This window comes from Peromyscus californicus, unplaced genomic scaffold (assembly GCF_007827085.1).
Source record: "Peromyscus californicus insignis strain IS unplaced genomic scaffold, ASM782708v3 Scaffold_20__1_contigs__length_68692818, whole genome shotgun sequence".
Taxonomy (NCBI): Eukaryota; Metazoa; Chordata; class Mammalia; order Rodentia; family Cricetidae; genus Peromyscus; species Peromyscus californicus.
Window position 1 is genome coordinate 33,172,439 of NW_026294503.1, and position 26,824 is coordinate 33,199,262.

Genomic DNA, 26,824 nt, shown 5'->3' on the forward strand with positions numbered 1-26,824 from the left:
CACATCATTGATACACACAAGCCCAGCGTTAGCTGATAGCTGCTGACAGCCACTGCCCCGAGAGAAGAGCTAAGACTCTAAGTACATCATGCATGGAGAAAAGGCAAGTGGGGATGGTTCAGTTTTTTTTTCCTCCCTGTTCTTGCTTCTTTTGGAGGAGGAGGGACCTTTCCATCACTAGTAAACTATGTTGTACCACTTGGAAGTTAAACACAATCTGACCAGGTTGTTCTCTTCTACCCATGTGACCCTCAGATGCAATGCTTTGTACATTAAGATATTTTTTTCAGAGGGTCTGTAATTCTCTCTTCTATCCAGGGAGATATCAAATGCACATGAATAGGCAGTTGGACCACTTCACTTGAGCATTACATTTGATTAGTGTACTGGGTGTGTTTGGTCAGACCCATCGCCTCTGTTTATGTGAGGACCAGAGCTGCTCCAGCTCACATGAGGAAGGCACTGGGCCTGGTGTACTTAGGGGAGGCCTTGTAAGATTGCCTTAGGTGAGAGATGCCATGTCCGGTTCTGCAGGCATGATTACTAGTGCTAGTCTAGGGAGGGATCACAGAGAGACGCTGGATCAGAACCTATCCTTCCTTCCCACCTGAAACACTTGTGCTCTGGGCCTTTCCTTTTCTTCATATTTCACTGATCTGCCCTGAGCAAACATGTCCTCCCATTCTCTGTCTCCTTCTGTCCAGCATTGCTTTGAGGTCAGGAATCTTATTCATCTCAGCTTCTGAACACAAAGTAAGCTTTGCCTAAATAAAAGGAAAGGAAGAAGGCATGAAAGAGGGGAACTCTTCCTCCCACTTATTGACAATAGATTTTTTTCTTATATAATATATCCTGGTTGTGGTTTTGCCTTCCTTGAATCCAGTTCCTTCCCACCTCCCCTCCCACCCCGTTCTGTCTCTCATTAGAAAACAAACAGGCTTCTAAGGGATAATGGTATAACATCATTAATATAATAAAATGTTAATATAAAATAAAAACTAACACATCAGAGCAAAATAAACAGAAGGGAAGGACCTCAAGAGAAGGCACAAGAAATGGATACCTACTCATTCTCACACTCAGGAATCCCATAAGATCACTAAAATGGAAGCTATAATATGTATGCAAAGGACCTGGTGCAGATCCATGCAGGCCCTGTGCATGCTGCCTCAGTATCTGTGAGTTCATATGAGCTTTGCTCATGCTGATTTGGAGGGTCTTGGTGTCCTCCCTCCTCTCTGGTTCCTACACTCTTTCTGCCCTCTTCTTCTGCAGGGTTCCCCGAGCCTCAAGGGGAGGTATTTGATGATGACATCAATCTTTTAGGGCTGAATGTTCCAAAGTTTCTCACCCTCTGCATAATGTCTTGCTGTGGGTCTGTATTTATTTCCATCTACTGCAGGAGGAAGCTTCTCTGATGATGGCTAAGCGAGGCACTTATTTATGAGTATAGCAGAATGTCATTAGGAGTCATTTTATTCCTACTTTTTTACCTTCTTTCTTTCTTTCTTTCTTTCCTTCCTTCCTTCCTTCCTTCCTTCCTTCCTTCCTTTTTTCTTTCTTCTCTCTCTCTCTCTTTCGAACATCAGTATTTGGTTTTACACTAGGTCCCTGGTCTATCTAGTCTCAGGTTCTTGGTCACCCGAGCAGGGTTGGGTATGGGTTCCATCTCATTCAGTCATCAGATATTGGTTATTACTCCCACAAGCTGTGTGCCACCATTGCACTAGCATATCTTGCTGGCAGAACACCATTGACGATCAAAGTCTTTGTGGCTGGGGCTGTTTCTGTTTCTCTTTTGGTAGTGTGCAGAGTACCTTCCTGTACCAAAGATGCTAGCACATATGGATGAAGGCTCTGTGTAGGCATAAGCTCAACGTCTCCATGTTTAATGAGCTGTGCAGGTGTTGTCTTCAGCAATGGGGCCTTGTTGTCAGTTTGGAGAGAGCAACCTATAGTCCTGGCAACAGCCTCAGTTATTTGAGTATTCCCATGGAGCCCCTTTAGTCAACAATTCAATTAGTTATAACCTAGTCTGAGTACTGGGAGCTTCATTTGGTGACAAGAGATGTCCAGTTGGGGCTCTACCTCTCCCATTATTTGAAGATTTCATTTAGATCACTTGTATATATGTGAATATTTTAGGAAGCTTCTACTGTAATAGGTTTCCATACTACCCCTCAAATGGCCCCGGTCTCTCCCATTCCTCTCTTGTCTGCCTCTCTCCTCCCCCTCCCCACTTGATTCTCCCATTCCAGCCCCCCTCTACCATCCATCATAACTGTCTCTCCTACTTTCTTTTCCTAACAAGAAAGGAATCCATCAACAAGATCTATCCACTCTCCCGAGTCCCTTAAAAGAGGGGAGTTTTTTAGGATGTTAGTTCCAGCAGTAAACTCCAGTCTGGCCTTGCTCCTTGAGACTGGGAGGGTCAGTACATCTTCCTGAACCTCAAGCCTCAACTGCAGAAGTAATGTGTGCTTTGGACACTTGTGGGACTGGCCTAGTCCAGGAGAACTGTTAACACCAAGGTGTCAGCTTCCCCTTGTCCACAGCCTCACCACAGCCACTGGCTAGAGCGCTTGCTCTCTAGCACCACCTACTGGACCTCGTCTAACTCACTGTGTAAATACCAATGGCTCTGCAAGGCCTGGTGCTTGGCAGCAAGGCAGCAAGGGAAAGAAACAAAATTCCACACAGCAAGGATTGGCAGGATCCAATGGAACCTGTAAGATGAGCATTCTCTTAGTTTCAAAGGAAGTGAGTGTTAGATGTATTGAGTATTTATACAAGAAATGGCATCAAATTGCCCAAAATGTGGTCTGGGCTTTTAAAAATAACTCCTCAGGCAAGATACCTAGCCTTTAGAATTCATCTTTCTCATCCTCATAATGGGATAGCAAACCCACTCCAATGGTTGTTTTAACTGTAGCTATTATTATGGCGATTCTTATTTATTAACTTTCAATACGAGGGCAAAAGCAGTTTGGGTTATATAGTTCTGGAATGAAACTTGAGTCAACATATTCGTTTGGTCCAACACACGCTCTCATGCATATGTGGATGTATGCACATATGCGCATCATTGGTGTGCTTTCCATGTGATTTGGGCAGCTGGACAAACAACACGGTTGGAGAAAGGTATTCAGGTATATGTGGAGCCAGGTGAGGAGGAATGAGGCCAGGGAGAGCAGCTAGGGCTCCAAAGTGGCCACCTGCCTCTCTCCCAGTGACACAATATGCAAAACACACTGTGTGTTCATTTCTTCAAGAGGCATTTACTTTACTGCTACCAGACACTGGAGGATGGTGGCAATTGTCCTCACGATTCACTGGCACTGACTGTTGGACATGACATTACATTTACATTGCAAAGAAATCCCTACAAGAATGACTTTTGATTTCTCTAGTGATATCCAAAGGGGATGGGCAACTGCCTAGTTGTGGTGATATTGTGTTCCCTAATATATTGTGAACACTAATAAACTTATCTGGGTTCAGAGAACATTACAGCCACTAGATATAGAAGCCAGAAATTGGTGGCACACACGCCTTTAATCCTAGCATTCCAGAGGCAGAGATACGTCTGGCTCTCTGTGAGTTCAAAGACATGCTGGAAACAGCCAGGCATAGTGACACACGCCTTTAATCCCAGGAAGTGATGGCAGGAAGCAAAAAGGTATATAAGGCATGAGGACCAGGGAGTAGGCCTGGTTAAGCTTTTAGGCTTTCAGCAGCAGTTCAGCTGAGATCCATTCGGATGAGGACACAGAGGCTTCCAGTTTGAAGAAACAGGATCGGCTGAGGAATTAGCGAGGTGAAAAAGCTGTGGCTTGTTCTGCTTCTCTGATCTTCCAGCTTTAACCCCAATACCTGGCACTGGGTTTGTTTTTATTAATAAGACCTTTTAAGATTCGTGTTACACTTAGTGACCAATATCTGGTCAACTCATATGGTCAGTTTTTGTGGGAAAAAAATTGGAGCCAACAGTCAGCCATGATTCCAAGTCTACTGTCACTAAGATGTCCCTCCCTCCAAGTCCACAGCCACTGTAAGACTAGTTATAGTGGATGATGATGCAGGTCTGTTTCGAGACATCAGATGCTCTGATGATACTGTACACATTCTGGTCTTCTTAATAATTACATATCCTAGCTACTCTGCTACCTGGTGAAGGGATATTCTGATTGACGTGTGGTAAAGCAGACCTCAATCGATATGCACTAAATGAATTAGTCACTAGGGAATTTGATGAATGTAAATTAATAACACAGATGGGTCTCCTTCCCTTTCATTAGCCAAACAGATTTTTGACATGGAACTCAGAACTGGAATGCTACAAACAACAAGAAAATATAACTCCTTTGATTGTGAATGAAACACACAGTCTCACTTTCATATATTCTGATACCTTAATGTAATTGATCGCTTAATTGTATGCATTTAAAACTCATACTGTACTTTTTATTTGTATTCTTATGCTCTTAGAATGATTCTGGATAATGAGAATATCCCTAGGACAATTTCTCAAGGTCTCTGTCCCCACCCTGTTATTTTTCCTTCATTTGTATTTTTCTAATTTCATTTCTGTTGCTCCAATAAATTACCCTGACAAAGAGCAACTTTGGGAGTAAAGGGTTCATTTTGTTTTACAGTTCCAGGTTGCAGTCCATTTTAGCAGGGGAGTGAAGGCAGTACCTTGAAGCACCTAGTCATATCACATCCATGGCCAGGAACAGATAAATGAGTGCACAGTACTCAGCTAACTTTCTCTACTCTTACACAGAGGTCCCAAACTAGGGAATGGTGCTGCCCATTCTCAGGCTAGGTCTTCCCACATCTATTAAAGCAATTAAGACAATCCTCCACAAACATGTCCACAGACCAGCCTAATCTAGAAAACTCTTCACTGACACCCAGGTGGCTCTGGGTTGTGTCAAGTTGACAATTCAAACTAACCATGACAAGCAGTCATCTCCTGAGAGCCTGCTGTGTTTCAGGCACCGTGATGGGCTCTATCTGAACATCTTTCTCTTCCTCTGTTCCCTTGAAGTCATTGCAATTTGGTGGTGAAATTTGCCCTCCTATCCATGGAAAGGCACCTGTCAATTACAACATTGACCTTGTTCTTGCAATCCCAACAACGCATCCCTTACTTTCTCTATGGACTTCTCTAGTGCATTGGATTCCATTTACCACGCCCCCCCTTTTTTTTCAGAAGTCCCGTTTTTCTCTACCCACCACAGTAGCCTTCTTTCCTTTCTTTCTGAAACTTTGTAACAGATATCTGATGATATCTCAATTTAAATATTTCCTCCAGATCATAAACTCAACGTGCACAAAGCTATGCCCATAACAGGGTCCAGGAAAGGACAATGCTTTTTGCATAGAGCATTCTGATTGGTGTGAGATACACATGTATGTATCCTTAGAACACTTTGAGGTCAAGGTGACATCACTATTCCACAGCCAAGTGGGCAATGCAATAATTTCAATGGAGAACAGGGCCTCAAAGTGGAGGAGAGAACTATGAAGATGGGAGAGTTGAGAAATGAGGGGTGGCTGAGTGGCTGATGGGAGGCAATGTGAAAAAGTGATGTTGCTGACACACAACATCATTAATAGAATGACCATTAAGTTCATATATGTACAGGCGTGAAGTTCATCCAAAAATCTGCCTTCAAATCTCACACCCTTTAAACGTTGATGGTCAGAAAATGGAAAGTAATGTGGTCACTGGCAATGACATCAATGGAACACTGATCAAGCCTTCTGTGAAACAGACCAGCCCAAGTGCATCATGGGAAGAACTTAGACTTTCTGATCCAGAAAGAAAAACACCTTAGTATTCAAGTTCATGGTGACCCTCTTTCCTTAAAGGAGGTGGAGTATAAATGCAGACAGCCACATAACTTGGTGCTGTAGACCTCCAAGTGATGAGGTCAAATAGTGACATTGAATCAAGAACCAGCCAGGTATGATCAGTGTTGAACTTAAGAGGAAAAGCAATATAAAAAAAAATTTAGGATATGTCACCTAAAAGTGTTCCACTCAGCAATCCCCTACTTTTTTCTTAATCTTACCCTCATATGGGTCCTAGTGAGATGTTTAAATGTAGACATTATGAGTTGCCAGTGGGAAAGAAAGAGGGAGGAGAGGGGAAGCAGGAAAGAGGAAGAAGATGAGGATGGGGAAAAGAGAGGGAGAGGATGGAGAGGGAAAGGGGGACTATGAAAGGTTAATGAGTATTTAAATACACAGTTGTGGTTTCTGTTTGGTCTCCCTGGAAAAACAAAGTAAATTATATTTTCCAAAGCACTGACTTGCAGGCTATAATTGGAAATGGGCATGTGGAGTACGGTTCAGCCACTGCAGCCCAAGAAACAGAGGGGAAATCAAGTGGAGGAGAGCAGAGAAGCCATGCCAGTCCTGTGCTGCATGAGAAAGCCAGGAGGGCACTACAGGGGCAGAGGCAGCTGGCTTTTCACCTGGCCTCACCCCTTCCCTTAGGTCACTTCTGCAGGTTCCTTTGCATTGATGAACCACTGGGCTCTCATTTAGAAGATGAAGACAGCCATGCTCCCCGTGTATTATCCAGAGTTAGTGAGGTGATGTTTGGGAGAGGGCTACAGAGTGTCAGCACAAAATAGGTACTTGATAAATGTTTGTCCTCAATAACATGTGTTCATTCAACTCTCATCTCCTCTTATTTAGAATTTTTGATATTTCTAGATAAGGTCTTAATGAGATGATGACTTTTACTTGTTAGTAATTATATGCTCTTTAGATTGTATCTTTGTTAACTCACTTTCCTTCCATTTACATTAGCTCGATGAATGCATTAAAAAACAGGGAATAAATATGACCCAGCACATGCCCTCCAAGAACTTAACCTACACTGAGAGAAATAAAAGCAAATGAGAGATGTACCGTAGCTGTTGGTCATGACTAGAAGAGACCTCTTTCACCTCGTAGAGTGTTGATTCTATAGAAAAGATGGCAATTGATTGTTTTTAAGACAAAGGGACTTGAATCTTTATCTGCTCACTGGACCTGCTGCATGCTTGGATGTTCCTCAAGATCCCCTGCCTTCCATGTGTCTGGATCAGGCCATCTCTTGTTTTCTGGTAGTCAATACTGTCTGTGTGCTACAGCCCAGCTATTTGCAGCCCTTCATGTCAATCCCTCATGTCTACCAAATCATGTTGCTGAGAAAAGTGGACTTGGGATTCTCATCACGAAAATTCTCCCATAACCATCAGGAGGTGCCTGAGCATCACCATTCTCCACCCCTTATTATCTTGCCTGAAATTTAGATGCTCCACCTGTTTGGGTGGGAGTATGCTGGGATGTCTCAGTAATGTCACACAAACAAATCAAGATTTCTATAAGAATACATTAAACAAGCACATCCATATGAAAGACTTTCCCTTATTGTTGATCTGGACAGTGAGTGTCTGAAGGAGGCTTCCCAGAGCAAGTGTGCCACCTACATGCTGTCAATACAGCACAAGAATTTCTCTTTTCTGTTGCTAACCTTTATTTCCAATAGTCATACTCTGTCAATCATTTTTCAAAACAAATTCCAGATTTGTCCTTTATCTCAATCATTCTCATGATGTACAAATTATCTCAGGCACTTTACTAATTAAATACCTCAGAACCCTCCTCGTTATTAATTTCAGCTCTACTCCCTCTAAAGCACGTCACTGATCATTATTAATTTCTTACCATCAACCATCAATGTTTTACAATATTGCTTGTCCACTTCTGTGCTTGCAATTGTTTTTTCCATGCTTATTCATCCTTCTGCCAATTTTTCTTTTTCTAAAAGAGTCAATGAGTAGTAAATCCCTGGGATATTTTAAATTCTAAACTAACTTTCATTATTAATGTTAATTTTCTTGTATACAGAACTCAGGTTGCCGTATTAAGTGACCAGAAACAGATGTCTGCTTTTGTTTGTTTCTTATTGTTACTTATACAAATTATCCTGGGAGAGCTGAACAAATGTCTGTTTATCCCCATCCCAGGCAGAGAACCAATGGCAGACCAAGAAAACAATTTCATGCAAATTCGTCAACCAGTGAGCCTATTTGGATCACTTACAAGAGCATGGGTATTTAAAAGCAGCTGATTACCAAAATGTCCTCTACATCATGAACAATAATGCATGAAAACTGCATCCTGAGATCTCTTTGCACAACTTTCAGACAGCTAGGTTGATCTGAAGGGACAATCTTTTTTTTCTTCAGCAATTGCTGCTGCTTTTGTAACCTTGGGAAAGAGCCTCCTGGATCTTGTGAGTTTCGGAAGCTTCCTAAACCTTGTAAGTTTCCTTGAGTTTTATTATCCTCTTTCCTTCCTACAGAAGGGAATGTTTTAGTTAGAAAATACCTGCACATCATCACCATTAAATCATCAATAATTTCCTCTAGGTTTTCCAGATGATGGTCCATTTTTCCCAACATCCATTACTGGAGATGGAAAGTCTTTCCTTTCTGTAAGGATGTCTTAATAGTACAGTTTTAACACTAATGCCCAGAGCTGTCTCTCTTAACTCTTCAGGCAAGTGTTGTTCGTATCAGTCACTAGACATCAAGTTTGCCCTTCCTGTCATTGTAGTCTGAAAGGGTAGGATGTCTCTTAGCAGTCCTGTCTGGGAGTCAGAGACATAAGAATCTGGTTCTTATGTTCTCCTAAGATTGTGTTACATACATGTACACACACACACACACACACACACACACACACACACTCACACACACACACACATACACACTCATACACACACACACACACACACACACACACACACACACACACACACCCCTTCCCTTCTATCACACTGTTAAGATCCTTGGAGACACTATAAATGGTGTGTGATGCTATAGTATACAATGTAAACGAGTTCTTTTTACCAAGGGCTACTCCTGCACTTAGGAGTGGGTGTCTCTTTAAAGGTGTCCTGGCTGACTCACATGCTTCACCCTAGTTCAAGCTCAGTCCGTATTGTTTACAAGTTGCCCTTCCACTTGGAAAACCTCATTGTAATGGTTAACTCCTTTCCAATTGACTGGGTCATAGGGCACCCAGATATTTAACCACATGTTATTCTAGGTATATCTATGGGGATGGTTTGGGATTGAAAAAGAAAAAAATAAATAAACATTTGAGTTGGTAGATTGAGGCAGAGATCTCTTTCCCCCATGTAGATATGCCCCATTCAGTCAGTTTATGAACTAAGAGAACAAAGACAGACCATCCTGAGAGCAAGTGCAAACTACTTCTGATGGGTAGCCTTGATGTAGGGCACTGGTCTTTCCCGCCTTTGCACATGAACTGAGATCACCATTCTCCCTGGGTCAGCTGGCCCCTGGGCAGACCTACACTATCTACTTCCTCAGACCTGTAGATGGTTGACTGGAATCCTAAGACTTTTCAGCTCGCAGAGTCAAATGAGAAAATTTCTTATGGAAAATCAGAATCTCTGTCTCTGTCTCTCCAGTTGTTCTGTGTCTCCATCTCTGTCTTTCCTTCCTCCCTTTAAACTTTCCCTTATTTTCTGATTCTTAAAACCCTAATATACATAGCTCCTTTGTTTCTGCTATGGGAAAACATTAAGGTGGACCCAACCTCTGTCCTGGTGCTCATGTCCTGTGCATGTGGTGGAAGCTTGTGACCTACTTCTGAACCAAAGAATATGGCAAAGGTGATAGGATGTCAGCCACGATGACATTATATGTTTATATAGCTCACTTTAGTGTCTTTATTCACCTAGAATGTATCACTACGTAAGACCCTGACCCCTACTAACTCTACATTAGTAGAAAATAATTTTTGAAAGAATATGCAAATGTCGCACCTCCATTTTCCCTCATGAATTTACAATAGGATGATGCACCTCCATGCACATGTGTAGTGTGTACACATGTGTTTTTAAGCATTAGAGTCTGGTCTAGAGCTCTACCCACATCATCTTCCTCCTGCTAGTTTCTGGCTTTGTTCTGTGGTTCTAGAAGTTGTGTAAGACTCAGTATTTGAAGAAGTAGCTGGGGTTAGAGCTTTAAGGAAGGCAATATTCCAGGGCCTACAGGGTATGGGCTGCTTTGAGCAGGAACACCCCCACCCATCCTGGCTGTTGCTTAAAGTGGATAGCCCCAATAACTGCTACAGGAATTTTTTTTTAAATGCAGGGGTAAAACATCCAATGTAGCAAACAGATCTGTGCTGTCAGATGCCTTCAGTCATGGGATACATGCCTGTCCTCCAGAAGAAAGGGAGCCTGGAAGCTTCCCTAACCCCAGGTTCCTTCTACCTGTCTATGGAATCTGCTGCAGTTTACCACAGGGGACAAGATCTGGATCCTAACCTCTGTGCAGTAACGTTACAAACAATGAGCTTAGACTTTTGCCTCTTGGGTAATGCATTCAATTCTTCTCTGCTATGGTTTCTTTATTTGCCAATATGAGATGGGGCAGTAGTCCATTTCTAGGTGTGAGTATAAGAACAGCGTCGATGTCAGCCAGGATGGGTTTTAACTTATGACTACTACCCCATCACCAGAGTTCTGCGACCAGCCTCAGTGCTTGACTTGATTTCTTCACTCTTACAAAGTTTAGAAACCTCTTCAAAGGGAATAGTGCCTCCCACAGTGGGCTGGATCTTTCTACAACAATTAACTTAATTAAGACAATCACCCACAGATATATCTAAAGACCAACCCAATATAGATAACCCTTCATTGAGACTTCCTAGGTAATTCTAGGTCAAGCCACATTGACAAAGTCAACCATCACACCATCTACATCCTCCTCCATTCTTTCTTCCTCTTACTTGATGTTTCCAGCTTCATCTTCTTCAATCCAATTTTAATAATGTGCATCCTTTGCTCAAAGTACACTCCATATTGCCACAGAAGTCCATGTAGTCTTCATTAGAGTGTGATGAATAGTTTCAAGAGGCCCAGGACAGATGACCTGAGCATAGATGCTTGGCTGGTGCCCAGAGATGCCATGACATACCCTCAGCTACAGAAGAGAGACTGAGTTCAGAAATGTCCATGTTGACTCAGAGTCACACAGCTACCCATAGTCTGTGTCCACCTTCTCTTTCTAAAAATAGTCTACCAAATGGGTAAGTGAATCAACAGGTGTGTGTGTGGAACTAGTCTGTATTTCTCTCTGGAACAAACTAAAGAGGTTGAATAGTAGGATCCAGGAGTCTCTACAACACAAGAGGGAATCTCTCTTTTCTTCACTCTACTTCTACATCCCCAGGATGCTGCCACGGGACCTTCCAGGGGTCCTGCAGGAGGCTCCTACTCACCTGTCCAGTTGGAATCTATTTCTACTCTGAGTGGGTAATTTGTCTGTTTGATGTTAGTGGGCTGCTGATCCAAACTAAGGGAGATGCTTTGACCCAATATTAAGGCTCTCCACACTGGCTCTACTTCAGAGTTTCATCTCAATCCAGCCTTGATCTGGGAAACTTTAGTAAGTCAGCTCCAGCCTACTGTGTGATTCAAAATGGATGTCAGCTTTGGAGATTGTCCACTGCTTGAAAGTTTGCATCATAGCTAGAGAAGGAAGACGCAAAGTCACATGTCAATACAGAGCTTTGTAGCTATCAAACATTGTTCATGCAGTCTCCTCCTGTTCCGTGTTCCTGAGGTGGACATCGTCCAGCTTACACTAGTTTATCCTGGACTCACTTTTCAAAGAAATCTCTGCACATGCACCTCAGGGATTCTTTACAAAGCTGTTGTTATTATTTTTTTCCAACTTAAAATAGAGATTTAAATGCTCCCAGGAGTGGTTTATTACATTTCTGGTTTATGTGCTGGGGTCCTATTGAAGATTACCTTTGGAATAAAGAACCCTGCAACTGAAAATTCTATAAAAACTATTGAATCTAAAGAAAAATAAAATGTTTGAGAGTGGGGTGGATGAAATTCATCTGGGTGAGTATATGCTGAGGGATGGAAGGCTTTAGATGAGCAAGAGAAAAGTAGATTCGTGTGTGTGTGTGTGTGTGTGTGTGTGTGTGTGTGTGTGTGTGTGTGAATACACATGTATGTGTTGCCTGTAAGGCATTGTGTGGATGCATGCACATGTACATGCATGATGCTAATATTAGATGTCTTCCTCCAGTACTCTCTGCCTTATTGCCTTGAGACAAAATCTCTTGCCATTTTGGCTGGCCAGCAAACTCCCAGGATACACCTGTCTTCACTCTCCAGTTCTGGGATTACAGACTCTTGAGGTCACACTCAACTTTTTATACAGGTATTGGGGATCCAAACTCAGATTTCCATGCTTTCACAGGAACAGTTCTTACCCCCTGAGCCTTACCCTAGGCCCCTCATCTATTATTGTCTAAGAAACAAATGTATAAATGTGCTGCCTGTGGGGAGAGGCTGTCTTGGTGTACCCCAAGGCCACCAGAATGTCTTTTTTCTATCACTCTCTACTACTGAAAGTCTCTCTATGGTAAGAAACTCCTATTATTATACAACAGGGCATATCCATAACACACATGGCTTTATCATATAAGGACAGATTGATCCAATATTTCAGCAGAGCCTATGACCCAAACTCATCTCCATGTTCCTAAAGGTAATGTTAAATAGCTATTTAAATGTTTCTGTGAGCAAACATGCCAGAGAGCCCTTTAATTGTTTTTTAAGGGATCCTGGGATGTTTAATCTTAGTTGTCAACTTGACTCAGTGACCTCATACCTAGGGGATTAGTGACACACACCTCTGGGTTTGTGTTTGAGGGAATCTCCAGAGATGATAAGGTCATAAAGGCTCTGACCTGACAAGAGGATTAACCCCTTGATGGATTAGTGGATATGGTCAAAGTTAAGAAGTGTGTTTTAGTTGGAAAAAGTAGGTCACTGGGGCTCCATTCTTGTGGGGCTGCATCTTCCAGGAGTTCCTTCCTGCATATCCTTTTCTTCCTATCTGCCATGAAGGAGTCCTTCTGACATACACTCTTGGCACACGTTGCATTGCAGCGGACCCTGGAGCAGGGGGTCAAGTAACCATGCACTGGAACCTCTGACACTGTGTCCCAAAATGAGCTGTTCCTTCCTCATATTGTTTCTCTCAGGTGCTTTGTCACAGCCAGGAGAAAATGGCTGAAACAGCCTGATGTGTTCTGTCATGCTTGGTGGTTCACACCTTTAATCCCAGGGCTCGGGAGGCAGAGACAGTGGGATCCCTGTGAGTTCCAGGCCATTCTGGTCTACAGAGTGATGTCCAGGACAGCTGAAGCTATGGAGAGAAACTCTGTTTCAGAAAGGAAGAAAGAGAGAGAGAGAGAGAGAGAGAGAGAGAGAGAGGAAGGAAGGAAGGAAGGAAGGAAGGAAGAAAGGAAGGAAGGAAGGGAAAAGAGAAGAAAAATAATACCTCCAAATAAAATAAAATAGCTTGATGTGTTAGGAAGAAGAGAGATGAATAATTTGTCAATGAGATTCTAACATGTTTTGTTTAAGGACTCAGGGTAATGCTTTTTAAATTACCTTGTCCTATAACCTGCAGTAAAAATATAAATCATATTGTATCCCAATATAGATACATGGAAAATTACATAAAACATTACTAAATATAGCATACAATTTTACTATGGCATGCAATCCTCTCTTCTCCTCTCCTCTCCTCCCTTTTTTTCTCCCCTTTCAACTCTCTCATTCCCAAATGTTTCGATACTATTTAAAAATAATCTATAAATTAAACCCTAACATGACTTTAAGGTCATCCACTTATATGTTCTGTACCCTTAAAATATTGACTTGGGGAACAGCCTGGCAGGTAGTGGTTAGATGACTTGTTTTAAAGCTGAATTCACCCCATGGATGACCAAAGACTGAAGCCAGGTCAAATTCACACACTGATGAAGGGGGCAGGTGGAGGTTATGGAGTCCAGTGACTCCTACCATAAGCTCCCAAAGTCATGTAATTGGACGGGGCAGGGAGGCTCAGCATAGCGTACCTCAGGAGAAGCCTTTGTGCTTATGGGAAAAGGTGTCTTGGGACAACTGAGCAGGATCTGGGACTGTACAAGGGATCGTCTTTGGGATGTCTAAAGAGGGAGACTTGAGCACACTAGAAGCTGGGCTCTTGCAGTCCCATTGCAACATTAGGGATTATGTTCCTAGGGTAGGTGGGAAGATGCAAAAATCAGTAGGTAAGGCTTCCAGGTGGGCTGTGTTTACTTTAAATTTACATCCCTGTCCCTTTTAAAAGAGTTAAGGATTACCGTCTCAAAGCACAGCAAGTTGTCTTATTGATTATTTCAAGCTATAAAGTACTCAAAGAACTGTGTCTTTGGAAGAGGAATGCATTCTGTCTATTTCTCCTTTCCAAGAACAGCAGCCAAGGCTCCTATGCAAGATATTTTTGCTTTCCCTATTCCATGGCAAGAAATTCACTTTCATCCCCAGAGAGTGATAATTAGGTCTGTGATGAACCTGAATAAATATATTCTCTTATTTAGCCTTAACTTCAAGCAGCTTCATATCCTGTAATCTTAGTGATTCTTTAGAATTTCATTTTTAAAATTTTATTTATGGATATGTGTATATACCACCTGTCTTAGGGTTTCTATTACTGTGAAGAGACACTATAACCATGGCAACTCTTATACAGGAAAACATTTAATTGGGGCTAGCTTACAGTCCAGAGGTTTAGTCCATTATCTTCATTGTGGGACATGGTGGCATGCAGACAAACATGATGCCGGAGAAGTATATGAGAGTTCTACATTTTGATCCACAAGCAATAGGAAGTGAACTGTTTTCCACACTGGGTGCAGCTTGAGCATAGGAGACCTCAAAGCCCAACCCCACACTGACACACTCTTCCTCCAACAAGGCCACACCTACTCTAACAAAGCCACATCTCCTAACAGTGCCACTCTCTTTGGGAGCCATTTTCTTTCAAACTACATGTATTCAGGTGCCCATGGAGACCGGATCGATCCCTTGGAGCTGGAGTTGCAGGTGGTTATGAGCTTCCTGACATGGGTGCTAGGAATCTAACTCTGGTCCTCTGGGAGATCAGCAGGTGCTCTCAACCTCTAAGCCACTTCTCCTGTGACTCTTTAAAATTTACAGTCTCACTCCATGGGTATTTTTGTCATGCCATTTCCTCCATCAGTCTTGGTCTGGAAGGCATCACATCATCTAGCCATTCCTTCAGAGTTCACTGTCCTGTCGAGATATGTGTGGACATACAACTAATATGAAAATATCTCTTATATTCAAAGGGACTGGGACTTTTGTTGGACCTCACCACTGAGTTAACAATATACCTTGAGTCACTTAAAACAGAGGACTGATATCCTACTGTGTACTCAGCCTGTGTGTTTAAACCGGCCTTTAAGAGAACAATGTGACAACCAGTTACTTACTTGTCTTGGATTTCCCAAGCAGTTGGCTTTTACAACCTAAGCTAATTCATAGCTTCAGTTTGAAGATATATACTCTTGCATACCCCTGACCCAGAGAGCGCCTGACGCAGAGAGAGGTGTGTATGTGTTTGTGTGTATGTTGTAATAATTTCTGTAAACAGCAAACAGGTAAAAAAAATGGCCTTATAAAACAAACATTCATGAATGTTTAAAGCAATGTGATATCGTCTCTTTGCAGTGATGTTTGCAGTACGGATTGTTATCTGGGTCAGTTAGGGTCCGTTGGAGTCAGTAAAGTTTTATACCCTCTAAAACCCAGTTAAAGATTTCTGTAAAACATTCCTCATTCCTTCCCCATGTGACACTTTCTGTGCTGTTCAGTAAAAGAGAGCAAAGCCCTTTTAGGGAAATGCTCCCAAGACAGCGTTCAGGTAGGCATAGATTCAGACTCATACAACAAACAGAATACAGATAGGCTAGAAACTGTAAGCTACAGACAGATGGAAGACATAGGGAGAGAAGAGGAGAATTCAAACTTGGACTCACACTTGGTCAAGTTATGCCAAAAAGTCTTTGAACGCTTTCCTCAGTGAGACACTAATGTATTTTGGTACCTCTAAAGCTATCCAAGTGTTACCAGTGCACAAATGTAGACAAAAATTAACAGAACATGTACTTTCCTCTTACTAATCTGCCTGATGACTTTTATGTTACACCTACCCAAGGAACCCATTACCCCAAAAGGGTTGAGGGCATTTCTCTTTCTCCTGGAGGTCTACCTACTGAGTTGTAACATTACCTGAGGATATGCAGACATCTTAGTCAGAGAATAGATGCTTAAATGGATACATACATGCATACATACATACATACATGCATACATACATACATACATACACATATATGCATAGCCTCACAACAACAATTTAATCCTCATAACAAATCCAGGAGATAGGATTTATTGCAACCATTTTCACAACCGAGGAAATGAGAACCTGGAAAGGTCTAGTAAGTTGCCCACAATAGCCATTCCAGTTTGACCTCCATGTTTGCCTCCAACGCCACCATTTCCCACTCACTGCTCTATCTGGCTCTTGTAGAACAGTCAGGTTCTCACAGTGCTAGCTGATGGGTTGAGGAAGAGGCCAGTGGACAGCAGTTCCTGCTGATCATTCTCTTGGCCTGCAGTGTTGAGCAGGAATTGGTATAAGGTGAGCTGAGAAGACAAGCATGACTCACAGAGACCACTGAAATCCTGCCAGAAACAAATTAATCCACAGGACAGAGGCTTCTGAGATATTGCAACTATAGCACTGGACTGGGGAAGTTTGAAAATAACAAGGCTAAAAAAATAAATAGGCTCTTGCCATACCAATTTATTCAATGCTTGGTGAGAAGGACAGTGGCTAGCCAGTGGCATTCTCCACAGCCATCTGTGTCCGCCCCAGGCAGCTTCATTCTGGGCTTTTGGCAGCACAAGATGAGGGAAATGTGGCCATAGGCCATGAGAGTCTCCATGAGGCTTAAAGTAGGGATGGTGACTCGATCACGCTTTCCTGTTAGAAAGATCACTGTGGTTTCTGAGTAGAAAATAGATAGGATGGGAGGCTGGATGTCGGAAGGAAAAATGATATGCAGAAGGCTGGTTAGGAGGTAAATATACTCATTTTGAGTTTTTGTAAGAGAAGCGATGAACTAGGATTATTAAAGAAATATTTAGGGGGCAAGATGGGATTATGTAACTGACAGGTGAGGATGTGGCAGGTGAAGTTGAGAAATGCATAGAGATGGCCTTCAGGTTACCTGCATTAGATGACAATGTTAGAGGTGATGGGAAGAACACAGTGAAAAGCTTATGGAAAATTCAGTTAGGGAAGCCTGGCAGAAGGTATGTATAAAGCAGAATGAAGCTAAAGAGAAGGTTAGTCAGGAGATACAGGCATGGGGCTCAGTGGCATGCCAGTGGTCAAGGAACAAGAGATACTCTCCCATCACCTAGCAAGAGATTTAGCAGAATCACAGTGATGGATAGAGGACCCCTTGGGGGTGAGTGAGACAGACAAATGCAGGAGGAGGAAAAGGATGCCGGAGTTGTGAATCTACCCAGGAGAGTGATGTCACAGAGACTAAGATGTTCATAAACAGAGACCGGCAAATGGAAAGTCCTGGAAGGTTTGTTCCCCAGTTAATGTCTTTATGGATCTAATGCTCCAGTTTCTCATGGTAGAAACTATGTGGTTGAGAAAACATGTACATGGAGGGCAGTTTGAACTGGAGGGCACAGTCCTTAAGGGGTTTTGGTGCCATTTATACAAACTTTACTGTAGTATTTTCTAATGAAATAGCATCATGCAAAATTCTTTGCATATTTTTTATTCATAGTGATAATGTTAAATAGGACATACTGAGTTCTTTTCTGTTGAATGAACAAGGTAAAAGAATCTTTTAGGAAAAATACCATGAATGAAACACACACACACACACACACACACACACACACACACACACACACACACACACACACACACATCAGAGCCTTGCAATAGTTTAATGTCTAGGCTGGGCTATTAGTAAGTAGAAAAGCTAAAACTTTATACCTGGTCCTGGATTATGATGCACCTGTCATAAATACCTAGTTACCAGTTTCTTTGTCACCAGAGACTCCTGGGGCTATAACTCCCTTGGAGCAGTAAGTTTCTCAATGCATTCTGCTCACTGTTTGCCCAGAGTGCACACACTAAGAATGAATCTTCATATTCTGGTTTTCTGACTAATTGCTCGCCACTTTTTGAGCTTCACATTCATACCTCTACATCTCTCACCCAAGAGATCTTGAGGGATACCTTGAGATTTGCACAAAGTCAATCAGAACTCTTAGGTAAATAGAAGGTAATCTGTATATGCTGTGATTGTGTAAGAAGTTCACTGTCAGGTGGACAGAGATTGCGATATGTTCCAGTTTTCTAATATAGTTGTTGTGTCTTGTGGGAAGGAAACAGCCATTCGTAGCATCCTAAGGTGAGGATAATGACATCTGGGAGCTGTCATTTTCTTGGAAACTGTGCATGTAGATTATGGCCTCTTTCCCAAAGTGAACATTGTCAGGAAGCAGAGATGACACAGTGATTCCTTGTACTTCACTCTCAGGCAATCCTCTGATCCCTCCTCAGCTGATAAGGGATGAAGGAACTAACCCTTTACTGCGTTTTTTAGAGAGAGAGAAAAGATTGCATTTCTTTATGACATCTGTCAGCTTGAAAGAGCGATGAATCACAGCAGAATGGCATTTTATATTTAGTAATTCATTTCCCCTTCTGATCAAGGTGACAAATCTTGTGCAAAATAGCTCTCCATGACTCATATCAGCTTTTTAAGATGTTAGTAACAAAGTTTGACGAATCATTATCAACTGAACTGCAATGGTATACACAATTTATCTCAGCTATTAATAAGACATGCAGCCTTCCTTTGCTTCCAAGCATAATTATTTCTTTCCTTTGGCATACCTCTCACAACATGGGAGATGTGTCTCAGACTTGACAGAGCCCCCAAGAGCCGTGTCAAAGGCAATGCTTCTATATTTTAGCACATGGAGGTACCTTGGGATGGATTCTAGTAGTTAGACAAAAAGTGAGACACACATCACCATGGATGTAAAATAGCATGATAAAATAATTCTACTGTTACTATATTATTAATTCATTTATATTAGATTTATATAATGAAATTACAAAAGATGGAGGAGTGTTAATCATTCAAAAGGTCCTGGGTCACCCTTTTCTAGTTTCCTGTGCCTAGAGTCTAGATTTTTGTATGTTTAGTACTTTTGACCGGCTATACCAAATCCAACCTCTATATTTAATTATTAACTTGTGTTTTTCAACTGACAGTCAGGAAAAAGGCACTAAGGTAGAAAGCTGAATAAGGCCTGGTCCCTGGATTACAAGGAACTTACAGACCCTGGGAAAGTCAATAATATTAACAATTTCATTTTGATTTCACATAGGTTTCTCTGGGAGACCATAGGATAAGAGCCTCAACAATTTTGCATGTTTCAATTCACAGACCATACAGAGTGGCAGCTGTTTGATTTTCAGCACAGAACAGGAATCAAACAAAGCAGAGAATCAGTAATTGGTGGCCTGGGTTTGAATCTTCAGGCAGGGACTTTGGATGCTGTGTTTGCACCTGTGGCCCTCCGTTTTCTGATATGCAATACCCAGACAAGGATGGCTCTCACTCTCAGTAGCAGTTGGAAGACTGAATGTAACTGCGTGTAGTGGACTCTTAGCAGTGGATCAGAGAAGAGTCATGCTGAAGGCCTGCTTCTGAATGAAGGAATGAATGCCTGTACCAGGCTAGATACCCAATTTTTGGTATGCTTTGACAAGCATGCACTGAAGACATGGTTGGACTTGAACAGCAATTATGAGACATGTCACCACCACTACCCTATGATGGACAAAGAGCCATGTTTTCTTGTGTTTATATTGTTAAGTTTATATATACTTACATGCTGCCGCACCGAGATGGGTCCTTCAGTTGTGTTTTATTGTTATTCCTGCCTGCCCCCTCCCAACCTTGTATGAACACCTACTTGATCCTTGTCAGTGAGAAGTTCATTCAGTGACAGATTAAAGATAATTCAGGCAACAAGTAGGCCCAAGGGTCTTCTTGTTTTGTGTTCAGTTTGCAATGACAGATATTAAAGGATCCAGCTTCCTCCACAACCCACAGAAAGAAGGAAAGGTATATGTGCTAGCTTCCTGTGAGTGAATTAAATCTGTGATAAAATTAACTTCTAAAGAGAAAAGGTTCATTTGGGTTCATGGTTTCAGAAACATCAGTCCAGGATCAGCTGTCTGTCACTGTGAGCCTGTGTGGAAGGAAGTCTCCCCTGTGGCCGAAGTGTGAGTGGAACAAAGCAACAGAATGCAAAAGGTAGAGTGAGATTGAAACCCCACAACTCCTCTCAAGGATGCGAAGGACTCCCAGTAGCCCCCAGTTCTGAAACATTTAACTACTTTTCAATAGTGGCAAGCCAGAGAGCAAACCTTTAATGTATGGGTCCTTGGGGACATCCAGACTCAGGCTGCAGCCATGTAGAAATGAGGGGTGAATGAAGGGCTACAGGGCACGCTATTAAGCATTTTGAGTTCTACTTTGGGAATTTTCCATTCCAATAGGCAGTATAGTATGGGCCATAATGCTGATCCCATTTATAAGAACAAGAATGTTTGGGGAGGTGCAGCAGAGCCAACTGGGAGCGACCCAGTGGGCAACCGCTGCCGCCATGAACCCTGAGTATGACTGCCTGTTCAAGCTGCTTTTGATTGGCGACTCGGGCATGGGCAAGTCTGCCTGCTCCTGTGGTTTGCTAATGACACGTACACAGAGAGCTATATCAGCACTATTGGGGTGGACTTCAAGATTCGAACCATTGAGCCAAACTTCATATTTGGGACACGGCTGGTCAGGTACGGTTCCGGACCATCACTTCCAGCTACTGGGGGGGGGGGAAGGAGGGGCGCTCATGGCATCATCGTGGTGTATGACGTCACTGACCAGGAATCCTACGCTAACGTGAAACAGTGGAGACAGATCGCTATGCCAGTGAGAACGTCAATAAACTCCTGGTAGGCACCAAAAGTGATCTCACCACCAAGAAGGTCGTGGACAACACCACAGCCAAGGAATTTGCAGACGCTCTGGGTGTCCTCTTCCTGGAGATGGGTGCCAAGAATGTCACCAATGTTGAGCAAGCATTCATGACGATGACTGCAGAGATCAAAAAGCAGATGGGGCCAGGAACAGCTTCTGGGGGTGAACGGCCCCATCTGAAGATCGACAGCACCCCTGTGAAGCCAGCTAGTGGTGGCTGTTGCTAGGAGAGGCACTTCGGGAAGGGATACCTTCTCCAGATGATGCCCCTGGAGGGGTCAGGAAGTGCCTTCCTCTCCTAGGGCATTTGAGTCTGTGGCTTTGGGGTGTCCTGGGCTCCCCATCTTCCTCTGGCCCATCTGCCTTCTGTTCTGAGTCCCAGTCCTGTCAGGGCACTCATGGAGGACATGCAGGATTGTGGCTTGGGTGGACACGGGACTGCTCTGCTGCTGCCTCTAGGTACCTTGAAAAGATGCCCACTATGCACCTTTCTTTGCAATGAGGGCTCCGGTGTCTGTCGCTCACCCCCATGCATGCTGCAGTGGGTTTCTCTTTTCCTTTCTTCCTTCCCAATAGCTGAGGGCCTCCCTGCCTCTGGTTGCAGGCAGTGGCCAGGGGATCCAGAGCCTCAGATCCAGGGTCTTGTATCGGTCCTCAGGACAGGGGAGGGGTCTGTCAGAGCCCACCTTTTCCTTACCCTTGCCTCCCTCTACCGCTCCCACACTCAGCTGCTGCTGGGTCTTGAGCACAACTAGGGTAGGTGGCGGGCAGTGTCTCAAGTGCAGAGGGAGACTGCATCTGCCTCCCCTGCCCTGCCAGAGCCAGGCCCATGTTCTACCTGCCCACAGAGCCCCTTTATCCCTGAGAAAGGTGGAGGCAGAAGGCCCACCTTGCCAAAGGCCGGACTCCAGCCTTAACCCTCTCTCTGCCAGTAGCCCTTCTCTTTGCTTGATGCAGCACGTCTGGCTTGTTCTCCCTCCATTCCTCAGAGCCTGAGGGGGCCAGACCTACTTCTCTGGGGAGTGTGGGGGCCACTTGGGGTTATGGGACTCTTTGCCCCTCCCCACTCAGAATCCAGGCCCCCACCCTCTGACACAGCTTTCTGCAGAAAACCTTTGGTCTTTCCCTAAGAAGCCATATCCTTCATGCTGTCTTTTTGCCATTCTTACCTACATCCTTCCCTCCCTTCCAGTGTGTATTTAAATCTTTGGGCTGCCCCTCTAGGTGGGAGCCTCTTCTCCCAGGTTCCCCCGCTGGTGTCATGTCAGGCATTTCGCAAGGAAAAGCCCCTTGAGGAATGATGGAAAAGGCTGAAAAAAAATAAATTTCCACTGGCCCTTGGATAAGCCAAGGATTTTTGCAAGGACAAAAATAAAAATAAAAATAAAAAAGAATGTTCTGAATAATGCTGGAATTTCCCTCACATGGTGTAGTGAGACACCTGCCACTACCAGTCCTCATTTAGCTCCCAAAGTTTTCATAGAGCCTCTTGTGACAACTGTCACTGAACTCTTCTCCCTCCAATGAGGCATTTGCACTCTGAACCCCACTGATAAGCTTGACATTGACAATGCCATTCATATGCTTATCAGTTCACAGTTTACACAGTACTTCAGGCTATGATCTTTTGACACTGACAATCATCCAGTCAGGCCTACATTCTGTCTGAGGCTCTGAGAGAAGAACCCACCCGACTGCTTCACACAGCATATGGTGGGAGGGGACACTAGATTCGGAGCCAGTTAGTGGTAACTAGAGAATCAGGTCACGAAGATTGAAGAGTTGCTATGACCACTTATTTGCTGTGGACCCTTGCTTTGTGTCCCTGAAGTAGAATAGCAGGCTGGGTGACTTATAGGGAATGGGAGTTGGTTTCCCTACAGATTTGGAAGCTGGGAAGTCTATGATCAAGAGCCTGGCATTGTGAGGCTTCTGTCTTTCCTTAGAAAACAAAGAGTCATTTGGGGACTAAAAATAAAATAAGATAAAGCAGAAACAAACAAATCAGAATAGGACAGAAAGACCAAAGAAGGAAAAAGACAAAGAAAAGGTCCAGGAAATGCCACATAGATGCAGAGACACAGGTGTTCACACACACAGGAATCCTCTAAAAATACAAAACCCTAAGCCCTAATATGTACACCAAGGACCTGGGTCCTAATTAGGTTTACTGTTGCTGTGGTGAAACACCATGATCAAAGTAAGGTGGGGAGGAAAGGTTTTTTTTTGGGTTTCCACTTCCACATTGTAGTCACCCTTGAAGGGAGTCAGAAAGGAACTCAGGCAGCGTAGGAACCTGGAGGCAGGAGCTGATGCACAGGCAATGAAAGGGGACCGCTTACTGCTTGCTCCCTCTCTTCCCCAGCCTGCTTTCCAACAGAACCCAGGACCTCCAGTTCAAGGATGGTGTCACCCACAATGGGCTGGGCACTCCCCCATCAATCATTAACTAAGAAAATGCCTTCCAGGCTTGTATACAGCTTGATTATATGGAGGCATTTCTTAATTGAGGTTCCCTCCTCTCAGATGACTTTAGGTGATGACAAATTGACATAAAACTCTCTAGAACAACCTGCAATATAAAAAAAAAGCTTAGAAGAACACATGACACATAAATATGTGATGAATAAATAAAGGAATATAATGCAATACAGTGCAGTTCAGTATGGCATAGCATATTTAATGCATTATGTAATATAGAATATAATATTTAATATGATAATATATTATGGAGCAATATACTATACAATAATATGATATACTATTTTTATAGTAATATAGTATATAATAACATATTACTTAATATAATTGCTTCATAAAATAATATATTATATAATATTATTAATAATATACCATATAGTAGAATACTTCATACTTAGAAATTGGGTTGCCCCTTCATCTAGCCCCTGTCTTCCTGAGTAAAAGCTTTTTCTATGGGTCTGTTTTCACCATTCCTCATGAAGTGCCTAACAGGACTTACAGAACCATTGATGAATAATGAATGAATGAATGAATATCTGAAATAAGGCATCTTTCAGGCACACATCAGTATAAGTGGAGGTTATTGGTTTGTTGAGTAGCCTTGGAATAATGAACCTCTCTAGTGGTCTTGTGTGGGGAGCTTGCCTTCAGAACTTGGACAGGCTGTGGTGGGCTTGCCCTCCTCTGTCTCTCCCATCAGTACCTCCACACAGATTTCATTTAGAGGCTAGCTCTTCACTCATGCATTCAGGACCACTTTGTTGTCACAGGCAACCTGCATTTAGCATTGGCCTTGCCAATCCTCAGCACTAAGCTGATTTCATAACCTCTTCTGAAGGAACTCAGATGGAAAGAACCTCTGTCCCACCTCCAGAATGCTCTTTGTGCTGATGTGTGACAGATCTGTCCTGAGTTGATCACAGCCTTTGCTTTTCAGTGGTAGCTGCAGGCTCTCCCTTTTATGGTCACCAGGTGCCCCCCTCTTTGGTCTCTGAAGTGTAACTTCTCCATCTTGTGTGGAGGAGACTGCATGAAGAAGGACCAGGGCCGGTGGGAAGTGACACTGGGGAAATGGAATTTGTAGGCTTAATTGAGCTTGGGCAGAGGAAGTGAAGAGAGTGGCCAGGGGGGTCACAGGGGACAATGGTATAGAGGTGCCTCTGCAGTGAATGTGCAGCATAGAAGGACCATTATACTTAGACTGGAGGACATCGGTCATATTTAGTATATTCTCCAACATTTACATGACTAACTCCATGCCATTGTGATGAGGGACTCCTATCTGTGAACCCATTGTATACCATCTTTACACTGAAGCCAGCCTGAGTTGACTGCCCTGGCTGCAGGACAGGGACCACTGTTCTTGTCACTTGTTTTCCCATTGGCTGGAACTCTCCCTCAGCTCCCTCCCTTGGCACATGTCCTGAAGCTTTCCACCTGATTGCTCCTGCCCTGTCCTTCTCTGATGCCTCCATCCCTGTGTCTTTCTCCCCTCCTCCTCCTCTCTCTCTTCTCTGATTCTCCTTGAGTCTCTCCTTCCCATCTCTCCCTACCATCATTCCCTTTTCTGTCTGTCTTTTCTTCCCCTTCACATTCTCTGTTTCTCCTTTTGATTTCTAGGTTCTTTGTCTTACTCACTTTCTCATTCAAACATTCAATGAATGGTCATTTGTCTAGCTCTCTGCATGGAATGTTCACTGTCATGGTCCATGGAGACAAAAGGAAACTATACACAGAAGGATAGTGGTTCCTGACCCCTCATTAGCGCTCTTCCGCTCCCAGTTCACGACACTTGCCTCCATGTACTTGGAATGGAGTTAGAACCACAATCACGGATCTAGATTTGAACTCTGACTCAATCACTCACAAAATGTCTGCTTGGCTAAGGCTCCTCCCAGTAATCTCCCCCATCTTCAACTGTGCTTGTGGACAGTTTGATTCTAATGAAGATTTTAAAAATTTATGTTATTTATTATGGGCTATGGTGGTACATTTAATCCTAGTACTAGGGAGGCAGAGGCAGTTGAATCTCTGTAAATTTGAGGCCAGCTGGGTCTACAAAGTAAGTTCCAGGACAGCTAGGACTGTTACACAGAGAAACCTTGTCTTGAAAATCTAAAAGAAAAAATTATATCTTGCAGTGGGGGCCCCATTGCCAAGGACAGTATCAACACAGCTCATTGAACACAGAAAGAGGTCAAGCTGGTGCCTGCATGGAGCCTTCACCCCTACATTCTAGTCTCTTTGGTGCAAGAAGGTACTCTACAGGCTATGGAAAGAGAAGCCTGGACATCAACCCAGCCACAAATCCTTTGACCTACAATCTACTCTGCTTGAAAGATGCGTTGGGGCAAGGGTGGTGCAGAACCTGAGGAAGCGGCCAACCAATGTCTGCATGCGTCTGCACCGGGTCCTCTGTGTACACGTTAGGGCTGTTAGCCTGGCGTTTTTGTGGGACTTGTCAGAGTGGGAGAGGCTGTTTCTATGACTCTTTTGCCTGCTCTTGTGACTTTTTCCCCCTCCTGCTGGGTTGCCTCGTCCAACTTCGATGTGAGGGCTTTTGCCTTGTCTTATTGTATTTTGTTTTGTTGTGCTCGGTTGTTGTTGCTTGGAGGCCTGCTCTTTTCTGGAGGAAAATGGAGGGGCAGTGGGTGGGGGCTAGGGGAGATGGGGGTGGGTAGGAGGCATGGGAGGAGGGGAAACTGTGGTTGGGATGTAATATGTGAGAGAAGAATCTATTTTCAATAAAATAAATAAGTAAGTAAATCTTCCCCCCAAATTATGTCATGGTCATATTTTTTTTTCTTCTCCACTACTCAAATTGAATGAATATTGATGGATCGGACATAAGAGAAATACATCTCCCTAAACATTAATTGACAATTAAATTTTACTTTTTAAGGTCTTATTTTCTACAGAAAAGAGAGATAAATTGGATTGTGAATTGAGTCTAACTGGTGTCCCAGTGTGGTCAGGTTCCTGTGTAAAGTCAGTTTAAGAAGCTCGGTGCAGCCACCAAATGTCACCAAGTTTCTCTAGTGTCTCTTGGAACCTGCACAGGCCTCCAATTTCAATACACGTCCATCAGCCTTTCACAGTCTTTTTGCTTTGAGTCCCCTTTCCTTCATAGTCTGCTTGTCTCTCTCATGCCAGACCCTGCAGCATCTTTTGTAAGCACCTCCTCTCTCTTCCCCTTCTCTGCTCCTCATTCACTCTGTTTTCCCTGCCTCTCTGGCTGGTACAGCTCCTCTTTGCTCTTATTCCT

General features: G+C 43.3%; 1 long non-coding RNA gene and 1 pseudogene across 1 annotated transcript in view; both read left to right on the forward strand.

Moving 5' to 3' along the window:
• The window catches only part of LOC128116246 (uncharacterized), a 30,678-nt gene extending 4,506 nt beyond the window's left edge, over positions 1-26,172 (forward strand). Inside the window, exon 3 of the long non-coding RNA XR_008220420.1 lies at positions 25,701-26,172. This is a non-coding gene — a long non-coding RNA (uncharacterized LOC128116246). The remainder of the gene's footprint in view (positions 1-25,700) is intronic.
• Positions 20,711-21,305, forward strand: LOC128116245 (ras-related protein Rab-1B-like; annotated as a pseudogene).
• Positions 26,173-26,824: the final 652 nt, after the last annotated feature.